The sequence below is a fragment of the Silurus meridionalis genome, chromosome 10, assembly GCF_014805685.1.
Source record: "Silurus meridionalis isolate SWU-2019-XX chromosome 10, ASM1480568v1, whole genome shotgun sequence".
Classification (NCBI taxonomy): domain Eukaryota; kingdom Metazoa; phylum Chordata; class Actinopteri; order Siluriformes; family Siluridae; genus Silurus; species Silurus meridionalis.
In genome coordinates, this window is record NC_060893.1 from 26,340,610 (window position 1) to 26,350,261 (window position 9,652).

Consider the following 9,652-nt stretch of genomic DNA (forward strand, 5'->3'; position numbering starts at 1 on the left):
TTAGTATCTTTAAGGTATTTAAATATAAAAGGCTGAAACTTTGAGGTAAACATAGTTTACTAACTTACAGTTTGTGTTGAATTTCTGAACATCTTGAATGACAAGAGGGGGTTGGGGGGTGGGGGTACATTATCTGTAAATGTTTGTTCTGGAAGTGAACATCTCCTTATCCTCACTCAAGATGATCTCTGGATTAAACTCTAAATGCCTTCTTACAGTTGGTCCACCAGACCCCGCTTTAGCAGACGTTCCTTGTTCTGATGAACAACAAAACAATTTAAAAGCTTCAACACTGCTTTAGGAATGATTAATGAAGATAATCCTTAAAAAAGGCAACATTGCAACAGAACTCCTGTCAAAGATGGCAGAATGAGATATGTGAAAAACTAAAAAAGCATGAGATTTTTTTAAGCCTCTTTGTATAGTTTTGATTTTCCATGCTAAGTACCCAGTACCGCTTTCACCATCATAATGACGTTCGTTAGAATGAGAAAAATACGGATAAAGTCTTTCAATTTAACAGAAAAATACACCACCTCTATCATGGGTATGTGAGATCAGCAGCATTACACAGAATTAGAACTCAAAGCTGACACTTACGTAGCCATTTTTGGAAAAATGGTCATTGAGGTGAGGGAACAAAGTCACATTTCCTCCGGCATGTTTTTCTTTGACCTGTCTTGGTGGTGATGTACTGCAGTAAAAAAATATAATAATTACAATAAGTTTAAACAACAAAACATTTTTAGAACTTATGATCATATATCCACCAATGATCATGAAGATTACCCATTCTATTCCGTCATGTCAGCTGCCAAGATGTTGACCATTTTCCATCTTGTTTCGTCCCCCAAAGACTTTGTTCGGTTGTATTAATTTATTATACACTACTCACCAGGTTTCTGGATAAGAATGGTTTCCACCAACTTAAATTTTAAAATAAAAATTCTAATCAAATAATTAAATTATAATAATTACAAATAATATATATATATATATATATATATATATATATATATATATATATATATATATATGGCATAGAAAGCCAGGAGATCACCTGAAATCTGTCAGTATTGAGAGAGAAACCCTGCCCCCTATCAGTGTTAAATGATATCAGCTGCTTTAGTCTTAATTGATGGCCTATAAAGGCTTCTTAATACCCAGGAGGCACACAGGAAAGACTTCATGAAGGGTAAAAGCAAAGAACTCTCTCAGGATCTTCGTAATCTTATTGTTGAAAAGCATTTTTATGGGAATAGTTATAGACGCATTTCCAGAATGCTGAATGTTCCTGTGAGCTCTGTGGGGGCCATTATCCAGAAATGGAAAGGGCATCAGTTCACCATAAACTGGCCACGATCAGGTGCTCCACGTGAGATCCCTGTCTGAGGAGTCCAAAGAATAATCAGGAGAGTTCAACAAGAGCCAAGAACCACTCAGGCAGAACTTCGGGAAGACCTTGCATCAGCAGGTACTGTTGTTTCAAAAAACTATAAGCAATGCACTGAACCGCCATGGCATCCATGCATGCTCACCACGCAAGACTCCATTGCTGAACAAAAAGCATGTTGAGGCTCAGTTAAAGTTTGTGAAAGAGCATTTGGAAAAGCCTGTGGATTATTGAGAGACTATAGTATGGTCAGATGAAAGCGAAAGTGTCATTCTTCACACCATGTTTGGATAAGAAATTGTACTGCCCACCCCCCCAAAACACCATACCAACAGTTAAGTCTAGGGATGGAAGCATCATGGTTTGGGGCTGCTTTTCAGCAAGGGGTACTGGCAGACTTCATATTACTGAAGGCAGGATGAATGGAGAAATGTACCGGGACATTCTGGATAAAAATCTGCTGCCATATACCAGGAAGCTGAAAATGAAAACAGGGTGGACATTTCAGCAAGACAATGATCCCAAACACAAGGCCAAGGAAACAATGAAGTGGTTTCAAAGAAAGAAAATCAAGTTGCTTGAATGGGCCAGAATCACTCCTTAACAATGCAGACAACTGGTCTCTCCATACAAGAGGCATCTAGAAGCTGTAATCACCAACAAAGGCTTTTCTACAAAGTATTAAATAAAGTGTGTTCAATACTTATTTCCTGTGTCATTTCACTTTATTTATTATAACTCAACTTGTACACTTAAATGTTCTGATTTCTTTGTATGAATTCAATATTTTTTCCCTGCTGTATGTGTATGTGTGTGTGTGTGTGTGTGTGTGTGTGTGTGTGTATATATATATATATATATATATATATATATATATATATATAAAATATAAAATCAGTCTTAAAATTGTAAGCCTCATAAATCAACTTCTTTTTTCTTTTGAGTATTACACAGATTAGAGTGTAGTACACAAATTTTCTTGCAATAGTTTGCATAGTCACCTTAGTATTTGTGATTAGGTCTAAGAATTGGTCATAAAAGGTAGCAAAAAAAAAGTAAATACTTACAGTGGAAGGTGTTTCACTTTTCATCTAACGGTAATGATGCCATACAGTTTCTGACCCAAGTTGGCTAAAATAGTGAATTTCAAAATGCAACAATATTAATATATTAATTGTGCAATATATGTGCTTTGCCATGTAATATATATAAAGCACATTTTCATTGTTTTCGAATATACAGCGTTTTAAACACGGTCACTCCTTACAAACAGGTTGAAGTTCAAAGACTTACTTGTACTAGCACTAATATGTACTGCTCTGCTCATGTCAACTAATTGTGTGTCTAACAGTAATAACAATACCAATAACTTTAAGGGAGATATAGAAAAATAAAATTAGCGGGTGTTTTTTTCTTCGTTGGGCAGCGTTGAAACATCGTACATCTGGACAAACATCGTACATAGTTAACTTGCCACGAAGTTATCTATTCGGAATTTCTGAAATCAAATACACAAATCTACACAAATTCCATCAAAATACAACCCATGAAGTATTATTATGTTAGGGTGCGGACCATGATTCGGACGCGGAAGTAGCTCTATTATGTTTATTATAAACACAGAGTCATTGAGAGCTACGAACCACTGTCAGGAAAAATCACCACGCGAGTATAATCCCCACGGAAATTATAATCCATGGAACGAAGAGTAATCCACGGAACACAGGTAATTCACAGAACCAGCAGAGAATGCTGGCAGCCTCTAGTAAGGTCGGTGTCCGTAGCCATGAAGTAGGTCCGACACAAGTGAAATGGGAATGAATGCGTTTATGGGGAATCGGTAATGAGAAACACCTCTTTCTCATTAATGCCGGATGCAGCAGAACGAGGCAGTGTGACAGCTACCAAGGGGGGTCGTGGCAGGTGGATCTCTGACATTATGCCCCTTCCAGGGGCAGCACCTGATGCCACGAAACCACCCACAATATGCGGGCCAGGGCACTCCGAGGAAGGCCCACCAACCATCCAGAGTCGAAGAAGGAGGCCTGGAAAGCACCGCCAAGAAACCATGAAAGGTCTGGAGAGACCTGAGGCAGAGCAATGTCCCCTGCGGGATCTGAGGCGGAGCGACGCCCTCTGCGAAGATCTGGAACAGAGCGACATCCCCTGTGAAGGCCTGGAGTGGAGTGACGTCCACCACGTAGGTCCGGAAAAGAGCGACGCCCTTTTTGAAGACCTTGTGCGTGACTCGGTGGCATGACGTCGTCTGGAGAAGGACTCTGAGGCGTGACTTCGCAGTCGAAGGAGCGAGACATCGCCTTCTGAGGAACTCGGGGGCGAGACGTCACCTTGCGGAGAACTTGGGGGCGAGCCGTCGCCTTGTGGGGAACTTGGGGGCAAACCGTCACCCTGAGAGGAACTTTGGGGTGAGACATCACCTTGAGAGTGACTCGAAGGCATGACGTCGTCTGGAGAGGGACTCTGAGGCGTGACTTTGCAGTTGGAGGTCCCAGGCGAGACCGAAAAACAGTCCAAAGTATCAAAAGCCCGCAAATAGATGCAGAGCAAAAACAAAAACCGAAAAATAACAGTCCAGAGTTCAAACAAGGTAACTAGGGAGGCAGAGCAGACCAGGGGTCAAGAACAGGAACAGGAGCAGGAGCAGGAGCATGGTGGCAAGAGTTATCTCAGGAGCTAAGGAGCCGGTAAGATAATTTGGCCCCAAGTACCTGCCTCCTGGAGGCGCAGGAAAACGGCAAGATTAACACCAACCTCACACCAACCTCACCAGTGCTCACTGCGGAACCGAAAGTGTGCGCCGTGAAACCGGAAGTGCACGCAGTGTGTCCGGGAGATCCTGACAGGAAACAGTGAGTGTCCAGCATCAACAGTTCTTGATAAGAGTCCAGCATATGAAAGGGACAGGTTCCAGTTAATTCAGGAATTAGGTGGATAGGAGGGCAATATTTCTCTAAAGGTACTGTTGGGAAGCGAGTATGGGCAATCGAGAACTCGATTCAAGAATTGTTATTTAAATACCTAAAAAAAATACAGGTACTATAGACAGAATTTAGGTTTTAATTTCCTTGTTTTTTTTTTTTACCTTATTCTGTGTTCGCTCCATACTCCAGATCAGGAGGTGGCAGTAATGCACCTTTTGTTGGTCTGCCAAACCGCCATAAAACACCACAAGAAGAAGAAGAAGAAGAAGAAGAAGATCCTGACAGGAACATTGTGTGACTCCATGATAAGTGATCAAATAGTGATTTGAGTACAAGATAAAAGAGTGAGGATGCAATTGTTAAAAGAGACAGACGTTACTTTAGAAAGGGCAATACAAATTTGCCAGGCATCAGAAAGCGCAAGAGCTCAGCTAAAGACTTTTAGCGAGGAAAAGAGATAGCAGAAGTGGATGCAGTTTGACGTGCTAAAGACAGAGTAATGTCTAAAAAGAAAATGCAAGGTCAAGAAAGCAAAGGTTGCAGAAAGTGTGAAAATAAACATGCACCGAGAAAATGCCCAGCTTTTGGAAAAGACTGCAGAAATTGTGGAGGAAAAAATCACTATGCAAAATGCTGTTATTCAAAGAAAAAAGTACAGCTAGTAGAAAAGAGGAGTGACAAGGAAGATGATGAAGCAACAATCTTCGTAGACTCAATCGAAGAGGAACAAATAACTCCAGAAGAAGAATGGTTTACACACATGGAAGTAAATGGAGGTGACATCACATTAAAACTTGAAACAGGGGCACAGGTAAATATACTACCTATAAAAGACTTTCTGAGATTGAAAAGAAAACCAAATATAAATAAAAGAAAAGTGCATCTGAAAACATATAACAACAAATCTATACCTACAAAAGGAATATGCAGAGTCAGTCTATCCTACAATGGAAAGAAGAAGGATGTGTTTTTTGTACTTGTGGATGGAAACAGACTATAGCTATATTAGGACTGAAATTGTGCATACAGTTTGGATTGATAAAGAGAGTCCATGTCATATGGAAGGAAGGAATAATCAGAAAAATAGAAGAACCTACAGAATGGGTGAATTCTCTCGTAATAGTAAAAAAAACAGCTGGAGATCCAAGACTGTGTATAGATCCAAAGGATTCAAACAAGGCGATTCAACGCGAGCACTGCAGCCCTCCAACAAAGTCAGACATTACAAGTGCAATGTGTGGAGCATGTTATTTCTCCAAATTGGATGCCTCGTCTGGATTTTATCAGATAGTGCTAGATGAGGAAAGCACAAAATTATGCACCTTCAACACACCGTTTGGAAGGCATTGTTTCCAAAGTCTACCTTTTGGCATCAGCTCAGCACCTGAAGTATTACACAAAACAGTACAACAGCTCTTTGATGGAATAGGAGGAATCGGAGTCTTCATTGATGATATAGTGATATGGGACTGCTCTAAGAAAGAACATGATGGAAGATTTCGCCAGGTCCTGGATCAAGCACAAAGAAATGGATTAACGTTAAACAAAAACAAATGCCAGTTCAGAGTAAGAGAAATCACTTACCTGGGAGAAAGACTGTCTGAAGAAGGAATACAACCAGACAAAGGAAAAAAATCTGAGCAATAGACGCAATGCCAAAGCCAAGAGACAAAAAAGACCTGCAAAGAGCATTAGGGTTAACAAACTACTTGGGAAAATTTGTTCCAAATCTGTCAGGAAACACAGTCATTGAGAAGTTTGTTAGAAACAGACACTGTGGGGCAGTAAAACGAAGAGCAGGCAAAAAGTGGTCGTGGTTGAAAAGCAGTTTAAATAAAAGAACCTGTTTTGAAATTTTATGACCAGGAAAAGCCTCTAAAGGTCTCTACAGATGCATTACAAGTGGGTTTAGAAGCTGTTTTACTCCAGCGACATGACATGGAGTGGTACCCAGTTGCATACACATCTCGCACGATGACATCATCACAAAGAAACTATGCCCAAAAAGAGAAGGAAACATTGGGTGCAGTGTTCGGCTGTGAGAGATTCCACGAGTATGTCTATGGAAGATCAGTGATACTGGAGACAGACCATAAGCCTCTCATAGCGATATCAAAGAAATCATGGAGAAGTTCTAAAAATGCTCATGAATAGAAAATTAAGGACAAAGTTACCATCGGTAAAGCATCGAATGGTTCAGAGTACGAGGAATTCTGCAAACGAAAGACAGATTAAACACTACAACAAAACAGCAAGACCACTGAGTCCACTGGCCCAAAGAGAAATTGTTCGAGTGACATGTGCTGGACAATGGGGACCACTGGCCAAAGTGATTAAAGAGACTACGCCCAGGTCATACAAAGTGCTAACAGAGCATGGAAAAATAATGAGGAGAAACAGAAGACATTTGCTAAAAGTGCCTCAGAGTGAAATAAATATCAATGAAAGTGAGACAAATGACCTGGAAATTGCAAAGCAAAATAAACAATTAGAAATGCAAGACATTGCTAAAGAATCTGTAACTGAAAATAGAAAGGATGCTGTAGAACAAACAAAACGTCCTCAGAGACAAATAATAACGCCAAAAAGACTAATAGAAGAAATGGGAAGAGGTTAATTTAAGAAGAAATGTTACACATTGTTGATAAATGAAAATAATTTAGTGCAATATTTGTACTCAATAAAACCAGTTGTTGTATAAAGTTAAGAAAATTTTGAGAAAAATCTGAAAAAAGGGAGATGTATTGCGATGTGTATGTTGTATATGGCCACTAGAGGGCAGTGTAATGCAACCATACTGTTAAGTTCTGACAGTGTGTAACACCGGCAGCAGTTAATAAACGGGGTTCTGAACGTGATACTCTGTGTGTAAGTCTCATCAATACAATAACTTTGTGTAATAAACTGATCATATGAGTTTTTATGTTACTACCACATAATACATCAAACCTCAGTTGTTCTTGTGTCACGACATTTGATCAAAAGAACCAATGAGGTTTGATATTAATCTAGTAGCCGATACAAACTTTATTCTAAACAAAGACTGACATTTTATGTTTTATCATACAAAGAGAATGTATGTTTTCAGAAGACTTGGAATATGCACACAAATCGTATAGGTTACTTTTTAGACACTCGTATGAAAAGGTGTCACTATCACTAGTTTTATGATTCATAGATGATAAAAGGTCATAGAGGTTTGTACAAACATGAAAATGAGTAAATGATCACCGAATTCATCATTTAGAAATTGTGGTGAGAGAAATACTAATAATAGACTTCCTGATCTGCAGTATTGAAGTCATTTCTGGAATGTCCTCATAACGCTTTGACCTGAATAACTGTATCAGCTTCGAGAGATGACCATCTAGGCCTTCAAAAAAGGCCTTGCTCAGGTCTTTTGACACGAGCCTGGTGAATTCTTTGCTGATCTATAAGAACAAAAATACATTTACAAATTTAACAAAGATGCCAGGGTCTCAGTGACAGTCTTCAACAGTACTAAATGAAAACATCATGCAGGATGTTAAAACATTTTCATTTTACTCAACATGACAGAAGTGCTCATATAATCTTAGGATTTTAAGTTTGCCCATATCTTCTACCAGAACAGCACAACTTTTATATAGCCCAAGATATTCTGATAAATTCAAAGCACACAGAAACAAGTCAACACAATTTTCCTGTCTCTCTGTGAAAGTGCTGGCCATCGAACTTTCATTTGTGACACTGGTGACTCCTCCTCAACGACGACTTGTCTTCTAAAAGAAAACGTGCTGTTAATAGCAGAATCAAAAAAGCTGATGTCTGTAGTGCTCTTCTTCACCTCCACAGCTATTTGTTCTCTTTCCTTATCTAGAGTCTCCTGGTCTTTGCTCTGAGGTAGATCTGAAAGAAGATCAGTTTCACACCGTCTAGGTTTCTTCACTTTGTTTTCGCTTTCCTCTTGGCTCCCCAAGACCTCTCTTTTCAGAATTCACTTTCAGTTCCTGACAACCTGCATCTCTCAGCTTTTGTCTGTAGTTTTTAAACTTCAAACTAATTTCCCACTCATACCATCCAGCTGTAGAGCTTGGCTCTTTGAGACAGGGGTGTTTTTTCAATTAAGGCAGCTGCTACACTGTCAATCTCTTCATTTCCATGATAGGCTTATATAGTATATAGTTTCTGCAGGTTGCTTAAGAATGTCAATTTCCATGTCCCTGGGAACTGACAGAAGTGTTCCATCCTTTCGAAATGCCTAATTACCTTGTCTTAGCCTTAACTCTCAAGAGCCTTGGTATCTGCGGAACAGAATGGAAATGGTTTGCTTCCTACCTGGAAGGTCACTCATACCAGGTAACATGGAGGGGATCCACATCTGCCCCGTGCAGACTCACCACTGGAGTCCCACAAGGCTCTGTACTTGGTCCCCTCCTTTTCTCCATCTATACCCACTTCATTGGTGAAGTCATATCCTCACATGGGTTTCTTATCACTGCTATGCAGATGACACTCAACTCATCTTTTCTTTCCTCCATCAGATAGCACAGTTTCCGTTCGGATCTCAGCATGCTTGTCAGACATATCTTTATGGACGAGTGCTCAACAACTAAAACTCAACCCCAGGAAAAACAGAACTGCTGGTCACCCAGATGATTCATCCCCAGGTCAAGATCTACAAATAACACTTCATGACTCTCTACTCTCCCCTTCAGCCACTGCTCGTAACCTTGGGGTAACAATGGACAATGAACTGTTTTTTTTCCGCTAATGTTGCTCGTTCTTGTCGATTTTCTTCTCTATAACATCCGAAGGATTTGACCATTTCTGTCCATACAGGCTGCCCAGGTGCTTGTTCAGTCTCTTGTCATTTCAAGACTGGACTACTGCAACTCTCTGCTGGCAGGTCTCCCCTGAACGCTATTCGTCCACTGCAAATGATCCAAAATGCAGCTGCATGACTTGTGTTCAATCAGCCCAAGTTTTCCCACACCACCCCACTGCTGCGCTCCCTTCACTGGCTTCCAGTAGCTGCACGTATCAGATTCAAAACACTGACGCTTGCCTACAAGGCCAAAAATGGACCAGCACCATCTTACCTCAGTGACCTCATCACATCTCGCACTGCACCACACTGTCTGAGATCCTCCAGCACTGCTCGACTGGTACCACCTTCTCTCAGAATGAGAGGTAAGTACACTTCAAGGCTCTTCTCTGTTCTGGCACCGAGTTGGTGGAATGAACTTTCCCTAGATGCAGAGTCCCTGATTATCTTCAAACGACAACTGAAGACCTACCTCTTTCTGAAATACCTAAATTAGCACTTTCCAAGTTT